The 17,911-nt window shown below is 37.2% G+C and overlaps 1 protein-coding gene across 2 annotated transcripts in view; it reads left to right on the forward strand.

The window, feature by feature from the left end:
• The first annotated feature begins 5,689 nt into the window (after positions 1 to 5,689).
• FSTL5 (follistatin like 5) overlaps positions 5,690 to 17,911 on the forward strand; it is a 287,281-nt gene continuing 275,059 nt past the window's right edge. Inside the window, exon 1 of one of the 2 annotated variants that reach the window (XM_014878572.2) lies at positions 5,690 to 6,032. The gene's annotated coding sequence lies outside the window, so the exon portion shown is untranslated. The remainder of the gene's footprint in view (positions 6,033 to 17,911) is intronic. The other variant, XM_088163647.1, reaches the window with a different exon arrangement.

Below are 17,911 nucleotides of genomic sequence, written 5' to 3' on the forward strand. Positions count from 1 at the left end.
AGTAATGCATAAAATGAACATAAGGACGATACTTATCCCCTGCTCAGGGGGATTTTTATTGGTTTGGAATAGGTTACCTAAACTGCCGAGATAATGGATATTAACTTGTCAGTGTGCCTGAGCAGCAGGTTAGGTGTGTTATTGTTCTGGGTTTGGTGCTGGTGTTTTTTTAACAAGGTACCAGGCGGTTCTCCCTAGAGTTTGTAAGTGATGGTTGCAAGTCACAGACGCTTGGAAAACACAAAAACATGTTACAGGAACAGAGAGAGGCCCTTAGAGAACTTTTGCTTAAAAATAAATCCAGCTTTATGAGGCTGATATGAGGTGCTTGCTACTTTATTGACAAAATTTCAAAAGCCATCTTTTCTGTAAAATAAGTTAAACTACCATTCTCTGTCACAGGCTAGATAAACTCCTAGCTACACACCATATGTCTCCAGAAATCACCCGTGAGGAACTTTGAGGAAATGAGCTATAAAATAGAGAATATTCTGTATTAGTGGGCAGAAATAAATCAAGTGGCAAACGAAAATGATATGGAAAATGTTTACAGATGTCAGGATTACTATGACAGATCTTCATAGGTAAAAAATCAAAATATCTAAATACTTTGAGAAACTAACTTAAAGAATAGACAAGCCTAATCCAAAGACTTTGACATTCTTGTAAATACTTAATTCCTATTAATTAAATTTCTCATTGTGGTTTTAGTAAAAATTTTAATGCAAAATATTTTTTCTATATAAACACAACATAATACATTTTACTTAATACACATTTAAATAGTCAAGAGCTGCAGATTCTGAAATATAGAGTATTAGCTCTTTCCCCTCCATCAGTGAATACTTTCAGTTGTGAAGTTTTCTCATTTGGTTATTTGCTTTAAGTACTACAGTCAATAGAACGAGGACTGCCCAGAGGAGAAAAAAAAGAGGCTGAATAAATGTTCTGGTTTAAATCTCTTAGAAGGATTTTTACCCTTTTTGCAGGCTTTCTTTGGCATGCAATGCTTAGGTTCCCCAGTAGGTGCCCTAAGAGATCTCTTATATATGCTATCACTAGGCACTGAAATCGAGTATCTGCAGCTCTCTCTTTGTGTGGAGTGGTTTTTTTTTTAATAGAATCTGTATTATCTACTATCGAGTGGTAGTATGCTTTCAGATTTCAACGATAATGAATAATTAAATTATTTGATCCCAAATGAGGTTGAAAAAAGCTAGATGATATGAAATTAAATATTTATCCTCATTGCCTAATTCTTTTCCAATAGTAATTTTTAATGTGGATATTAATTCTGTAGTGTATTATCTCCTTCCTGTTTAATCAGCTGTTACTTTATTTTCACAAGATGAGAATGGGGACAATGTCATCTTGTCAGAATCACTATCACTGCAAATCTGCTACACACTGAAATGAATTTTTAGTATTTATTTTATTAGACATAATGAAAAAACCTACAGAGATTACCTCAGAATTTATGCTTCCCCCCTACACACTCTGAGTCTGCATCTGTTGTTTTGTGGCATGCATTTGAATTATTTTAATGAATTTCAAACGGTTTCTTGTGTGTGAACAATAATGTATATTTTTTTATTTGGGTCCCTTTGTGAGAACTGGCTTTGAGGTGATATAGGGAAAACCTTAATGTGCATTTATGATCCTTGCTGTCATTTGGGAGATCTCCTGTGACAGATGGTTGGCACAACCTTTCTCCAAGCCACGAGTAAGCTAATTTTCCTCTATGCCATTTGCCAGTGTCTGTCATTCTGGTGCTCACGATGCCCTGCTGTTATCAAAGCACCGGTCCAGGTCTCAATGCATTTCTTGTGCTTTTTGCTCAGGACTGAGTTTATGGTGGATGCACTATCATATTTCATTAAAACATTGAACAGACTTTGAGTGAATTAGACTAGTGGAAAATGAGAGAAAGAGGTATGTGTCCAAACTTCATGCTGTGTGTGTGCAAGAGAGAGAGATTTGGAGGATTATTCATGCTATCTCATATCAGAGCATCGTGAGAGTTCCTTTGCTGTCATTGACTTCAAGCTAATCAATGATCTTTACTAGTAACAGCTGCACTGAAGGGGCAGCTGCTGTCTGAAAAGGGGAATAATTTGTTAAGAAGAAATGGAAATTGAATGCTACAAAGGGCAGTACTTTGTACTGTATATTTTGAAATAAGATTTCATCATTGTTAGAATTCATCATGCCTAAAACTATTTTTGATATTAAGCCCCAAATATAATTGTGTTTAAAGTGTTCCATATTCTTCATTTAAAGACAAAAATAATTAATTTTTGCTTTTTAGTCTTATTGCCACATTGGAACTGCTGCATAATTTGAGACAACAAATTAATTGACATTTAGTAGTATGAGATATTAATATCCTAAATTTTTTGGTAACAATGGGAATTCGTTTCAATTCAAATGTTTAAAGATAGATCACAGAAAAATAAAATTTTGTTATTGAACTTGCAGGTAGTGAGGGGTACCAAGCCACAGAGAAGTCACTGGAATAATCTAAAGTGTAAGTAACAAGGCAAGTTTTATAAATGTCCTATTTTTGTCCACAAAATCCCAAGCAAAAATTAAGAAAAAATTAATTACTTGTGTTTGAAATGCTAGTGGTAGAAAAGCCAAGAGAAGAAAAACAGTCAGTTCTGAAAAACTTTGCTTACTCTCGAATTCTGCATTCATTTTGGGTGCAACACTGTTTACAAGGAATGTAACCCCTTCTCCAGAATTTTTTGCAGTAGAAAAGGAGATACAAATTAGTCAAAGAAATTGACTATTGTTCTAACTTCAGTGAGTTATGGATGGGCTGTAAAGTGTAAGAGCGAATGTTCTGGACTGTCCTGGTTTCTGACTGCTAACAGGAGTTAAATCACAGCATGGACAATATGGAATGGGTTGTTAAAACAACTTTTATCATCTATTATTCGCATTAACTTCCCTTTAACATACTGAGACTTTGGTCTTCTCTTTGTCTTGCATAAAACTTCCTGCTGTATCAGATATTATATTAAGCAGCATGTCATAAATACAAAACAGAGAATCTTTATCTGTAGTCTAAACAAACATAAACCAGCTTTGAAGTTCTGTGTTTCTTATCTGTACAAGAAAACAGTACTTACTGCATGTGCTCTTCTCTGTCCAATGGCAAACACTTCAAATATAGTAATTGGAGTAGAAAATATAAAAACCAGCATAACTGATTGTCAAGCACATGGGGCTCAGGAGTATACCAAACAGAAAACTGTCTGGCATATTATGTGGGATTTTCCAGATATGATCATAAAGTATCCAAATTAAGGTTATGTAAATTAGAAATATACTACTAAGCAGCAACAGTCTCTCTGGACTAGCAATTAATTGTTAGGCACAGAATAAGTTCGTCATTAAAATATATATTGATCTGCATTACATCCAATAAAGTAATATCCCAGTTATTCTTTGGATGAAAACATTTGAACTGGAAAGTGATGATGTAATGTATGGGACGCAAAACAAAGCAACAATAAAATTAATTCACATAATTTTTGTGTGTGTGTAAAAACGGATCCAACAATGTTAAAAATAGAGCTCACATATAATATCCATTAAGCAGAAGACAGATGTCAGGATATGAATGAATAAAATTTATTTTCCAACTATGGTCTATAGATGTTATGGATCTAAATCAGAGAAAAAAAAAGAAAATATGTATGTGCTAAAAATACATTAAATAGATTTTAATTAAATATGAACTTTTAAATTTAATACCTCCGTGAGTTTACAAATAATAAAGTTACATATGATCAGATAAGCACACTCAAAAATGCAAGAATGCCAAGATACCTTAATGGTTGTATCATTATTTGCACTGAAATTTAGGACTGCAAGTTCTCACAAGATACAGAGATTTTCAGAAATTTTGAGGGTCTTCTATATGCTAGTATGGAGATTCATCATCTACTAATTTGCAAAGCTAAGCAGTAAGTTATGATACATCAGACCGTGCATAATTTGACCGATTTCCCAACTACCTCAGTAATTGGGTTATATAAAACATCTACGTAATTGTTGATTGTTTGTTTCATGTACTTTCATAATGGCAAAGCAGAATGGATGAGCAAGGTCCCTATTCATCCCCACAGCATTTCAATTTCCCCTGTTTTGAACAAGCCAGTTTGGGGTTTACCTCTGTCCCTCGAGAGTTTCTGGTGCAGCTGTGCTAGCAGACTTAGTGTCAATTTTGTACTGCAAAAATTGTCCTTAAGTACGGCAATTATACTGTCTGTACTTTGCAGAAAAACTGAGAGCGCTAAAGAGAAAAATGAGAAGTAAAATAATAGGGTTTCAGAAATGCAACCCAGATGCCAGACAAGCTGCCTTCATGATAACTGGCAATTAGAAAGGGTTGGGTCAATGAAAGTCTGGTTTATTTGGCTTTATGCTCCACACTCTGTGTGTCGAAGTTAATCATATTCCTTCTTGCAGTGCCATGACCTAATTGTTAGTCCAGTAAGAACTCCCTCACAAAACAGTAATAAGCTAATGCAATCCAACCTGTCCCATTTTATTATTTCCTATGTTAACTAGTTCACTTTTTAGGAATGGTATTTACCTAGTTTTGTTCCTCACTACGTGCTCATTCCACATGTAGACACGAGTGTAATTAACCTAGAAAGCTGATGTACGTCAGAGCAGCTGACCTCTGTCTGGCTTTACCCTAGCCATGGGTGATTTAAAGACAGTTTAATACTTTAATCTGTAATGTATTTTTCCAAAAGGCATGAAACTGTTAATCTATAATGGCATGAGGAGTAGATACTTAATTTTCATAATGATTTCACATTGAAGATGAAACAGGTACTCTTTAAAGGTGGCGGAATGGATAGTAAATTAATTTAAAAGTAATGAATCAGATAACTAAACCTGTTATCTCACAATAAAGCAGATTCAAGTGAGACTTCAAAATACTGTTTCTCTGCTTGACTTCACATAAATGTATCTCTAAGCTTTTAGGCGATTAGTTTCCAGTTGGATTTTTTGTTTTGATTGTTACACTTCATCCAAAGGTATCTCTTCTCCTGCTTATAAATGAGACATGTAATTAATGGTTTTATCTCAAGGTGATTTTTTCCCCCTTTATGTTTTGCCTAACTAAATAAGATTCCCAGTCACGTGTCCATGTTTCTGGCAAGGGTTACCAGGGACCTCTACCTCGTCACTAAAGCACTTTAATCTGGTGCGGATGCTAGGGCTTACCGGTTCAGGTGTGCAAAGCCTCCAGCACACTCGAGCTTTCAGACAGCCCGTTGATATATTACTGCATAATATGAAACACGGTGAAACACGCCGGCACAACACCCCTGTGTGCTTCAGGGGGGAGTTCCTCCTGTTTCACAGCAGTTGCTCCTCTCGCTGCGCTCTGCCCGGGCCAAGGGGCTCTGCTGGTGCCGGGCCGGGCCCAAGCCGCGGGGCACGGATGGCCCTGAGGAGGGGAAGCCGGAGGAGCGGTTCGGTGACCTCTGCCGGGGTAACAGCCCCCGTGAGGGCAGGGAGCCCCGCGGCGAGAAGGGCTGGGGCAACACGAGGCGTTCCGCCCCGCCTCACGCTTAGATAAACGCAACAAACCAGCCGAGGGAGGCGGCGGGCACAAGAGGAGCGCAAGTTTGGGAGCCCGCCCGGCGCCGGGGGCGGCACGGGGGCGGGGCGGGCGGCGCGGCGGGCGGGCGGGCGGGCGGCAGCGGGGCTGGGCCGGAGCGCTGCTGTCCGCGCCGCGCCGGGTGCTGAAGGGCGCCCGCCGCCTCCCCGCGGCGCCTCGGGCCGCGGAGCCTCCGCGCCTGCTCCGCCGGAAAGCGCCCGCAGGGCTGCTGCGCCTCCTGCCTCCGGACTGCTGCCTCGCTCGCTCAGCGGAGCGCGGCGGAGCCGCTTTGTTAAAGCGAGAAGAAGAAGAAGTGTTCCTCTCTTTGCCATTTGCACGAGGACCCGTCGAGCTGGGGTTTTGTTTCTTTCCCCCACGTAGATTTTAGTGACTCTTGGACAAGGTAAGCGGCAATACTAATATATATATATACACCCTCGCATGCATATTTTTCGCAAAAACGGTAGCAGGGTGCTGGATGGGATGGAGGAGCTGGCAATTAAAGGCAGAGCAAAGTTGGAAGCTTGGTAGCCCTTAGGTCAGTGTAGGGGCAAGGCTTGGAAAAGGGGTGCAGCTTTCAGTGAAAAGGGCTCTATAAACAAAAGATGAATCTGAATGAAAAGTTCAAGGCTTATTTTTATTGAAAACTGGCTCTCAGGGTAATTTTTGAATGTTGAAAATGTTTTATTTTAGAAATCTTGAATATTACAGAACGATCTTAAAAAGCATTACGGAGCCTTCTTTGCATAAATACCCATTTGGGGGACTAGAAAAGCTCTGGTTGATTCTGCGTGGGGGAAGACAGGATATGCGAGGTCATTCTGGGAAGTAGAGAGTAAAGAGGGAATTAAAGAGGATTTAAAAGCATAGCCTCATGTTGCCCTGTGCTCTTGTGCGTGCCTGTACGCGTGTGTAACAGAAAGACAGTGATACCCTGTTACTTGACAAACAATTCAGCCCTGGTACGCTGTCAACTTGGGAAACAGCACCTTTATGAAAGGGATCATCTCCACCTCTGCCTCCAAGGTCAATGTGGGGGGTGTGTGTGTCTGTGAAAGTTGTGAATTTTTGTCCTTTGATGTTGGCTGAGCATCAGGCCCGCTTCCAGGCTGCAACTAGCCGTAAGCGTGAATCTCGGATTTAACAATACCATATTACGTTGCATTTATAGGACTGCTGTTGTCAGTAATTGAATAGAACTGAGAAGTGTGGGCAGATGTAATGTCTTTTTCTTTCAGCAGTGTTTAACATGTCGTGAGCTCGGTAAGGAGCTCTGCTTCACAGAGGAGTTTGCTGCTGCTCCTGTGAGTTGTCAGAGTTGTGCACATGCAGAGCTCAGTGCTACACAGGGATTTCTGCACGCACGGAGCTGAGCGCTGGGCAGCGACTTCTGCACACGCAGAGCTGCACACGCAGGGGTGTCTGTCTGAGATTAAGGCAGATTCCAGAGGGAATAAGCTGCTGCTGCTAGCCAGTGCAACTGAGATAACTGAACAGAATAAGCAGGCAAATGAGGTCCCCGCCTCGTGTTGTTTTAGGATTACGTAGCGCTTCATACCCTTTTGGTTGTGATGAATTTTCTTAGGAACTGGGACCTAAACTACAAGTATTTCTCTACATAGTTGTCCTGCACGAGTGCTAGCAGTTGTAGTAGCTGTGAGCATAAAGTAACCTGTGTTGATGGGATGAAGCTGATGAAAGGAGGCTGCTTCTTAGTATTGCAGAATTTTTTCGCTCCTGCATCATTTCCTTAATGTTAAGGTGGGTTCTACTTTGCTGAATGTTTGTATCTGCTACAGTATAAAGATAACCATCAGGCAGCAGCACAGAGCTACTGATGGGTAAAGTTGAAAGCCAGAAAAATGAGGAGAAAGTAGTTCAGGGTACCAAGACTTTCACTGCATTTGGGTCGAATTAGGAAATAAGTTTTATTCTCTCCCTCTTCTCCTCTCCTCAGTAATAAAACAGCTCTCTTCTTCCTTTCTCCACAGTAGGGAATGAAAGTTTATTACATAGCACTTGCACTGTTTGCAAGCCTTCATTAACAGTCTATCCATCAGCCAAGACAGCTTTTATCATCTGTCATTGACATGAATATTAATTTGCTTTGAAATATTTTGATATAATTTTATATTATGGCTTTTAAGGTATGGAGATTCTGGATGTTTACTTTTTGAAGTAGACATTGTAAAATTATTTTGAAAAAGTTATTTCGAACCATGGTGCAGTTGCTACAATAATACTGAGAGGAAGAAAGACCCACAATGCAACAACCCCAACCCACTAATTAAATATCTAAACTTTTAGCGTTTATACAGGGCCTGAATCTACAAATCATTGTTCACTTGACTGGTCTCTATTCATACACACAGTCTTTTTCCAGTTAACAGGTCTATCTCCATCATAACATGATTAAAAGTCATTGACCTTTCTGAGATCAGTCATTTTATCAGCATCAATCAGATGATAAGCTTTGATACTAAGACATTGATTCGGTGCTTTAAAATTTATATCTGGTTGTATTTTCTATGTAATATTTTGCCTTCCTTTGTATTAGGCTGATTTATTTGATAAGTCATGTTTGAAAAATGGGTATTTGAAATGATACATACACTCCAAAGGAGTTAAAATGGCACTGCTTTTTTTTCGACAAAATGGTGTTCTAAATATATGTATACATTAAGTGTGGTCCATAGCCATATTGGTCATTGTTCTAACTAGAAGAAGTCTGTTCTGCAGTAGTAAACCTTCAAGCATATTTGTAAACTTGTAAAAATATGATTTTGTATAACACACAGTTCCAAGTCTTTTATCAACGTCATACAAAAGTTGTTAATGACTTGACCAACTACCTGACTGCAGAACTAATGTGAAATCAGGAAGTAATTTTGTTACAAAAACAGGATTTAGAGAAAATATGGGGTTAAAGAGCTACTTTATGGACCCATCTTAAGCTGGCAGCACACAAGGGTATGCTTATGAGGGCACACACAATTATTGAAAATATCAGCATATGCACAACCCTGTCAGGATCCAAAGCTTGCTTTTTCCACTGGATGACTTGGTTCTTTCCTGGCTTAAAGCCTTTGACAGCAAATGGTGATCAGTTAAAAGCCCAAATATCGTGGTTGCTCTGTTCTAGGTGTGTTCTAGATCTACCTAATCATGCCGGTGTTTCGTGCTGTTTTTAGTCGTGTGTGAGTTTATCCAATAATCCTCAGTATTTGTTTAAAAGCAATATTCAATCTTAGAATAAAAGAACTGTTACAAACACATAAATTAGTTTTTTAAAAATACCAAACTTTTATTTTTCTTAGAAAAATGCATGCTGTCCCAAACTGTCATTTTATATAATATTTCAGAAAATACAAATTTTCTGTCACCCCTCTCTTTTAGAGACTATAAAATAGTATTAAAAACAAGGGTCTGCTCAGTTTTGTTAATTTCAAATCTAAAGATGAAGCTCCAATTGGACTAGTTCTGCCATTTAACAGAGCTGAACATGGCTTTGATGTCTTAAAGGTAAGAGGTCAAATGAAGTTTAGGAAGTAAGTTCTGATTACTTTTCTTCAGACTGGCAAATATTATGGGGTAATTGTGGACATTAAATATCGCAGGAGTGAATCACTCACTCAAGGGGAAGCAATGACTCAAATGCCATTCTTGACTTTGCTCTAAATTTTTCTAAGCAAAAGCAGAACCATATTCATTAACCATTCACTGTAGCTTGGTCTGTTATGCTACATAATTTTAAAGTAAATAGATTAGCAAGTTTATTTGTAAATCTGTCTAATCTGTTTTTTAGTTCAAGCTTTTTTTTTTTTTTTTAAACCTTCTGAAGCATAAGGAATAGCTGTCAGCAAATGAAAAGACTGGAAACTTGTTTGCATATGATATTATACATATTTAATGCAGCATGCTTTTCCCTGCCACTTGGTAGACAGAAAAGACAAAGATCAATTTTATATTGTCAGAAGAGCTGCAAGTCAAATATTTTCTCTGTAGTAAAGACACATTGAGAAAGCTCTAGGTTGACCAAGAGCAGCAGTAATTTAGCCCCTTCGAAAATAGTGCCATGTGAAACTCCCTCTAACACCTCCAATATCAAGGTTTACTACTGCCCAGAAAAAAAATTCAAGAGAAATCAAACCTACAGCTTCATTCTCTTCTGTATTATTTTGCAAGCTCTTTCTTTAGGTTTTGGGTTGAGTAATGTTTAGTTACAAAATTCTGGCAGGTTGTGTTCATTTCTAGCAATTGCATTTATTAACATGTGTCTTCATTTGGATGGGCCAGTGCAGATCAAGGAATTTCTGCAGAGTTACTGCACCAGAAGAACTTCAAAAAGGCTCCCTTAATGCCAGTATCTCTTGTTTCCTCTGTGGCATTGTTACTTCTGTTTATATTGGCTAAATATGCTGGCAAAGAGAGGTTGCTGTAGGTAACTAGGCATGATTCTTTACCAAGTGGGGATGAGAATGACAGGAAATATGTATTTGTTATCTATTTGTAACTTTATTTGATAGCAACGTTTATGCAGGTATTTACACCTCCTGTCCTAGAAATGATCACAGTAAGTCTATTCAATTAATCGCTCTTTATACCATAAGTTACATAAAATTAGTGGTGAATTACTTGGCTGCATTGCTGAGTGGTGCAAATCTTAAGAAAATAAGAAGTTCTAAAGAGTTAAATGAGAGGAGAGTTGGCAATGGTTGCACTTATTGCTTGAAGTAGGTTGAAGTTCACAGTTTATTTGCATTTGAATTAACTGGGGTTGGTGTCCAGCAGTGCTTTTCAGAGCAGATCTCAGAAAAAACGATTTTTTTGTGCAATAAAGTACTTGAAAATGTTAGCTGGAAGATGAAGGATATTTAAAATACTTCTTTCTTTTCCTGACAGAGAGAGCTTTCTTCTCATTTTATTCCAAGTGAGACTTATTGTAATCTGAAATATTTTTACCACTGAATAGGCGGTCTTGTGGTAAGAACTGCTATCATTTTCACATCAGCATATTAAAAACTTTCTGGAAGTATTTTTAGTTCCTTCATAAGGAACTTCCTAATATCTACAAAAGAAATAATCTGAAAGCAGCTCATTACTTTAATCAGATAAAAACTTATTCATTACTAAAAATACTCGTTTATTAAATGATAGGAACTTCTAGATTATTACTTTACATACTTTTGCTTCCATTAGGAAATAAAGTATTTTAGAGGTTTTCTGCATTATAACTCTGAACTGTACATATTTTTGTTATTGTAACAGAACTTTGTCTTCCCAAATAATATGTAAATCATTATATAAATTTAAACAAATCAATGAGCAATAAAACAAAAAAAGGTAGAAAATTCTTACTTGGTGCGTGGTAGAAATAAACTTTTCTTTCAAAGAGCTTGCAGATTATGATTTGTTTCAAAGTTCAACATTTCAAGTTCTACTTCTTTTATGTATTTTCTTTTGCAAACTTTACTTAAACCACCACTTTAGCTGATAATATATGTTGCTTATGGGTTTTATTAAATTTTGTCATAAGTGATTTCTGGGAAAGTAAAACCAAAGCAATTTCTCATCATCCTGGTAGATCAATGGAAATCTTGATTTGTATGCAAAAGCAGTCAAAAGAATAAATACAACTTTTGACTCTGTTACAGAGTGAATATAGTGCACTAATGTTACAATTATTTGTGTAATTGAGGATTGTATTTGGTGACAATCATGGCTTTCCGGTGATAAAAAGAAACATGCAAGGTTCAAACACATTTAGTATATATGCAGAAAAGACTAGTATCTGCTTTCTGAAGACAAACTATAGTGCAATGGAAAGCTAAATTCACATGAATGAATGACCAATTCACAAATACCTGTGGTTTAGAGTTGCAGTAGTCCAAATTTTTATTCATAGAGCAGAAAATAACCTATTGTACCTAAGTAAAAGAAGAGATGCACCTTGTTAATTTTGAAAATGCTTTTGCACTTATATTTTAAAAGAAAGATAATTATTTTGTCACATTTTGGAGAAGTTTGCATTCCTTCTGCATCATCGTTTGTAGCAGTGTCTAATTTTTCCCTCCTAAGGGTCTGCTTTGAGTCTTAAATCAACAAAAAGCTTCTGCTTTTATTAAGACATGACATTTGTAGAAAATCTTGGTTAACTATTAGCCTTTTATGAGAGATTTGAGACCTAAAAGAAATCTGAGACCAGGTACCTTTGTTAGAGGCAAGCTGTGTGTCAACACCCTCATAGTGAAGAATTTCTTCCTAATATATAATCTAAAACTACTCTCAGTTTAAAATTATTCCCCCTCATCCCATCACTAAGTGCCCTTGTAAAACGTACCCCTTCATCTTTTGTGAAGGGCCCCTCTAGGAACTGGAAGGCCTCAATGTGGTCTCCCTGGGACCCTCTCTTCTGTAGCCTGAAAGCCCCAAATCTCTGAGCCTGGAGAGGTGCTGCCTAGCAGAGGTGCTCCAGCCCTCTGGTCGTCTTGGTGGCCCTCCTCTGGGCTTGCTGCAACGGGGCAGATCCTTATGTTGGGATTCTCAGAGCTGGATGCGGTACTCCAGGTGGGATCTCACAGGAGCAGAATGGAGAGGGAGGATCACCACCCTTGACCTTCTGTCCACAATTCCTTTGCTGCAGCCCAAGATTTTCTGCACTGCAAGTGGGCATTGCTGAGTCACGTTGAACTTCTTGTCAACCAACACCCCCGAGTCCTTCTCACCGGGGATGCTCTCAATCTCCACCCACCCTTTATTTGTACTTGGGATTGCCATGACCCAAGTGCAGGACCTTGCACCTTGAACTTGAGGAGTTTTGCACAGTCCCACCTCACAAGCCTGTCCAGATCCTTCTGGATGGCATCCTTTCCTTCTAGCGTGTTGACATCATAGTGTGGAGTCATTGGCAAACTTGCTGATGCTGCACTCAATCACACTGTCTGTGTCACTGACAAAGATATTAAGTAGTGTCAGTCTCAATACCAGCCCCTGGGGAATGCCACTTGTCCCTGGTCTCCACTTGGATATTGAGCCATGGACCACAGCACTGAGGGTCTGACCATCCAGCCAATTCCTCATCCACTGAGTGGTCAGTGCATCAAGTCCATGTCTCTCTAGTTTAGATAAAAAAATTAAATTAAATTTAAATTAAATTTAAATTAAATTTAGTGATTTTTTTAAAAGTAGCATCTTATTTTGACATTGACCCCTCATTTTCTCTCTGCTCTATTTCAAGATGAAAACATAAGTTCATATAATCATCAGTTTTTGCAGTGGAAAGGCCACAGAGAAGGAAGAGAAGCCCCTTATGACAGTACTTTGAGTTTGTCCTTGTCAAGTGGAATTAAGTTGCACGGATCCTCCTTCTCCTTGCAACAGCCAAGGTTAGCCATAGCCTCAGCTTCAGTGAGAAATTGATGTTTTTAATCTTGAGGGCCGATTTTTAAGTTGAAATACAGTTCATCACAGTGCCGCTCTTCCATATTATGAAGTACTTTGACAGAGAGAAAATCCTTATTTAAAATAAACTACAAGACACACCACCAGGTTATGATAGTTTGAAGAGTGATTATATTTTTCATTTATTTCCTATGCCTTTTAAGGTGAATGAATTTAGCTAGTATATTGGAGAATTAAAATATTTTTTTAAATTGTTCGACCTCTAACTTATATGTTATTTTTCTGTCTTTCATTTATACTACTTTTATATTCTCATGTAATTCAGAATCCCAGTGATAATTAGTGCTATGGTAGTGTTTCAAGACAAAAAATATATTTCTCTTCTAGATTTTTTGATGTTTGCTCAAGGCTGATTTTTATAAACAGTAATATTCTGTAAATTTTTTCTAGATCTAGATGCATGGGCTGATTTAGTTCTTTTCTTGGGACACTGAAAGAAAAAACATAATTAACATCAATCCTGAGATTTAACTTTTGCATGTTAATTATTTTTTGAACTGAAGACAGTTTTTCTACTAAATTTAAACTATGTTGTTTAGCTATAGTTGCATTTTAGTCTACTGTCTCATAATAGGCTGATTCTCTTATTTTATGCTTGGAGAATTTTTCTCACAGAAATATTTGAGCAATCTACATTTGTACATTCTTGGTGTAGTCAGCAGGGTGGGGGAAGGTTTTCTGCATCTTGGGGGCTGCATTTGAAATATTCGTAGAGTACTTCAAGCATCAGATCTTAAAATTTGTGCCCCCAAAAGACCAAAAATCGAATATTTTAATATATTCATGGCCTTTATGTCTTTTCTGTGTGATAGTCGCATTCATCTACTGCTCTAGGCTCTCAGTAATCTCTTCCATGCATAAGTAAACTTCTGAAAGGGCTGCTATGCTTGTCGTTGTAAAAATATACATGATATACACATAAATCATTAATAAATCTATACTGAAAATTTGATTTATACTTCCATAGTCTCTGAAATCCATATAAAAAATAGCACCCCCTTGTTCTCATGGTTTCTCAGAACAGCTCTCACATTAATAAAGAGATTTAAATGAAAGTTTGTGATATGATTTGCTGACTCTAATGATTTAGAGGGCTTTTATTAATTTATGTGCTGCATCTGACTCCTCGATGAACAGTGTGAGGTATTATGGCTAATAATTTCAATTTTATCATTCTCTGCTTGCTTTTTGAGAGACAAAGATCCAATTTTAGTGAGTTAGTCTTGTATTTTTTTATAAGCTGGGCATGTTTCTGGAGTTATGAGCAAATGGTGAAACAAAGCCTAAAGAGCTGATCATGAAGCTCTCAATGGTTAAAAAAATGCAAACAGTTTTTTGCCTATGTTATTTTTTCTAATGAAGAAAGTGAACAGGAGGTTGTATGCATGGATGTAAATTCTAAATTTTGAAATTTGTATTGTTTCGGTGTTGAGTATTAAATATTTCCCATTAAGAAAAACTTCTTCACTAAAAGGGTGGTCAGGCATTGGAACAAGCTGCCTAGGAAAGTGGTTTAGCCAATGTCCCTGGAAGTGGTCCAGAAACTTGTGGATGTGTCACTTGGGGACAGTGTTTAGTGGTGAACACAGTGGTGCTGGGCTAAGGGTTGGCCTCAACGATCTTAGAGGTTTTTTCCCAATGATTAATGATTCAGTAATTCTTTTTAGTTGGGGCTCTTCCGAAAAGAACTATGAAAAGAGTTTTGGTGTTACATATAAACATTGCAAAAATCATTAATAATTGTTGGGGGTTTCTTCACTATTCAAAGTAAGGACTTATTTTAAACTTCCCATACATCTGAGATCCTTAATATCTCAGATTATAATTTTGATTTTCAACATCAAGTTTCTTATCCCAGCATGCAGTGGAAGGTTTCTGCGGCATATTGACTTGTATCCATCAACCATGAGACCTACTTTGGTGTTTTAAAGAAAGGAAAATATTTGGTAATTTAAGGGATTTTAAAGCATCAAGGCACCATTTCTCTCTAGAACTGGATTTCTGAGGTTACCATTGGTAAAGTCAACTGATTTACAAGCCACAGCAAATTTGGGGGGGGTTAAGAAGGAATACCATTTGCTGCAAATTTATTGCTTTCACTCTAATCAGTGAATATTTAAAGAAAAACATCTTCTCAGCACTCTTTGTTCTGTATTTAGGCTAGGTTTGTAAACCAATAATCATTATGAATTTTTCATTGCTTTTGACCAGTGGCTGAGGAATCAGTTCTTTTACATTCCTGTTTTAACCGCATTGGAATTATTTCTGTGGGACAGAAACAATGCATAAGTAATTTTCTTCTATTTCTGGTACTTAGGTCCATCAGTAATTATATACTTTGTTTTTCCTGTGTTATCTTTTACACTGAGTTTAGTTTATCTATTTTTGATAGTAATTTATTTCACAAGAGGCCATTTGGCTCCAGAAAGCCAGAGTTTTTGTGTTAAAGATTGTGTATTTAATTATCTATAACAATTTGTAACTGTTCATTATGTAGCCTTTTCATGGAATACAAAATATCAACTGTTAGACTTCATAAATTAGAACACCTCTGTAAGGAACTTAAATTGAGGCACAATGAAATAGAGAAGTGCTACTGAATAAAGTCAAACTGTTTTAAAATGAGTATGCAGTGTGTATGAAGGTTCAACTAATATGAGGCCTAGAAGTGAAGCTTCAGACTTGAAATTTCCTGATTGAAAAGGGTACATCTAGGCAAAAATATTATTCTGAAGTTTTTTAATAAGTACAAGTGGAGGAGAAACAATCCAGAGAAAGACTTTTCCATAGTAAATATTTTTACAGTTTAGTTATACTTCATAGAAAGCTGTGGGGGAATTTGGGGCGGGGGGAAAAGCTGGTATTATCACCATGTGGAAATGTCATTTTTGAGTTTTTGAATATGAAAACGTACAATTTAAGAAGTGTTCGTCATAAATTTCTAATTTAGGACATTTCTGAGTTTACCTAGTCTCTCAAGACTATCAAGAATTGGAGTACAGAAAATAGAAGATGATGCTTTCTAGGAACTGAACAGTATGAACAGGAGTTGAATCCTGCTGCTCCTTTTGGCTTGTACTAATATAGATCTATATCCAGAAGAAGCACTTATCTGCTCACAAGTGAAGGATCAGAATTTCACAGATCTGGGCTTAAAAAACAGATTGGAAAGTGAGTGGTAAGTGAAATAAAAATCCTAGTAAATGTACATACAAATTACCAATTTGTATGTGTGCTGTTAAGTATTCTTACAGAGAAGGACCTTATGGACTGAGAAATATTTTTTCTATTGCTCCCTGTTAAGAGACAATGTCATTTTTCTGTTCAGCAGGAATTAAATTTTAGTGTAAGATATTTAGGCAGAGGGCAGAAGCCTTAGATATATTTCACTAGAGAAACTCTTCTGGATATCGTAGCATCTGCTGGGAGTGAAAACATTGATGTAATAATGCAAAACTTGAAGAATGTAACTCCTAATCCACCAAAAGAGAATGAAATTCTTTGTGTATTTAAGGGAAGTAGCTACTTCCCTTAAATACACAAAGGAGAAGAAAAGTCTGCAATAGCTAAACCTGCGACTTTGTAGCTACTTTTCTTTCTTTCAGTTTCTAGCTGGAAAGAAAAAAGTGCAATTACTAGTGGAAAAGGAGAAGAAAGAAAAAAATCTTGTTAGTGCTCCCAGACTGAAAAGTGGTATGGTTACATTTACATTAATATTATCATAGCAAGTTTGCATCAGTGAAAATATGAGGATATATCAGACACCATATGTGCAGCTCCACACTTAATTACTAGATGAACACTCCTGCTATGAAGATTATGGCATTGTTTTGAAATGTGCATCCTCCTTTTTTATCTTTGTATGCATGTTATTTCTGACCATCTGCGGGAAATATTATAAGATTAGACCCAGTGAGCACATCCAACAACAGAAAACTATTAATGGTTAAAGACGGTATTACTAAGGAAAAGTCCTAAATTTCTGGATGTTCATGAAAGGCTTTATGATCAGAAAACCACCCTAAAAACTAGAATGCTCCTCTAGGATTGGTGTTTACAATAGATAAAATAATAGATAATTGCGAATCACAATAGCAAAAAAGTCTTGCATTTTTCTGTGGGATTCTTGGTCATGTTTATTGTCACAACAGTACGAGAGAGATACTAGTGTACTAAGCTTGCTTAAACAGCCTGTCAGTTATATTTTATATAAGTTGATTAAAAGTTTATTGTGTTCACTTTGACATAACTGGGCAAGTAAAGCTATGGTCAGAGAATAAGGTGTGCAATTTCACTTTGTAGTTAAATAGATTAGTAGTGTTAATTGAACTGTGTTGGGGTCACTGCTATCCCTCACATCCTATTACACCTCTGGGTCAGTCTTTCCATCTACTGGCCAGTGATGCTGGTATGAGTGATGAGCTGGATTACGGAGCTGATCTGGCTAGAAATTAACCTTTTCCTTCACTGATCTCCACGTATCATGGCCAAAGATCAGTTTAAGTTTTCATGGAAAAAGACGGCTTCCTTCTAAAGCATGTAAAACTGATTTGAACCAGTGTGTTACTGTAGACATAGACTGTAACAGTAATTGTCTGGGATAAAACTTGAACAAAACAGTACAGTCTTATGACTTTAGACACTGAACTGCAGGTAACCACTCTCTCCTCTTGCATCCCAAGACAAAGCTTAAAACTTTTCTCACAGAGCTTTTAGTGGGGTACTTTATCCATATAGTATTATCTCAAGTGAGTGAGGATAGCCTTATGGGAATGCTAATCTAGAAAGAGATTGATGTAAAGCAAACAGTACTTGTGTTTA

Source organism: Sturnus vulgaris, chromosome 4, assembly GCF_052056855.1.
Source record: "Sturnus vulgaris isolate bStuVul1 chromosome 4, bStuVul1.hap1, whole genome shotgun sequence".
NCBI classification, from domain to species: Eukaryota; Metazoa; Chordata; class Aves; order Passeriformes; family Sturnidae; genus Sturnus; species Sturnus vulgaris.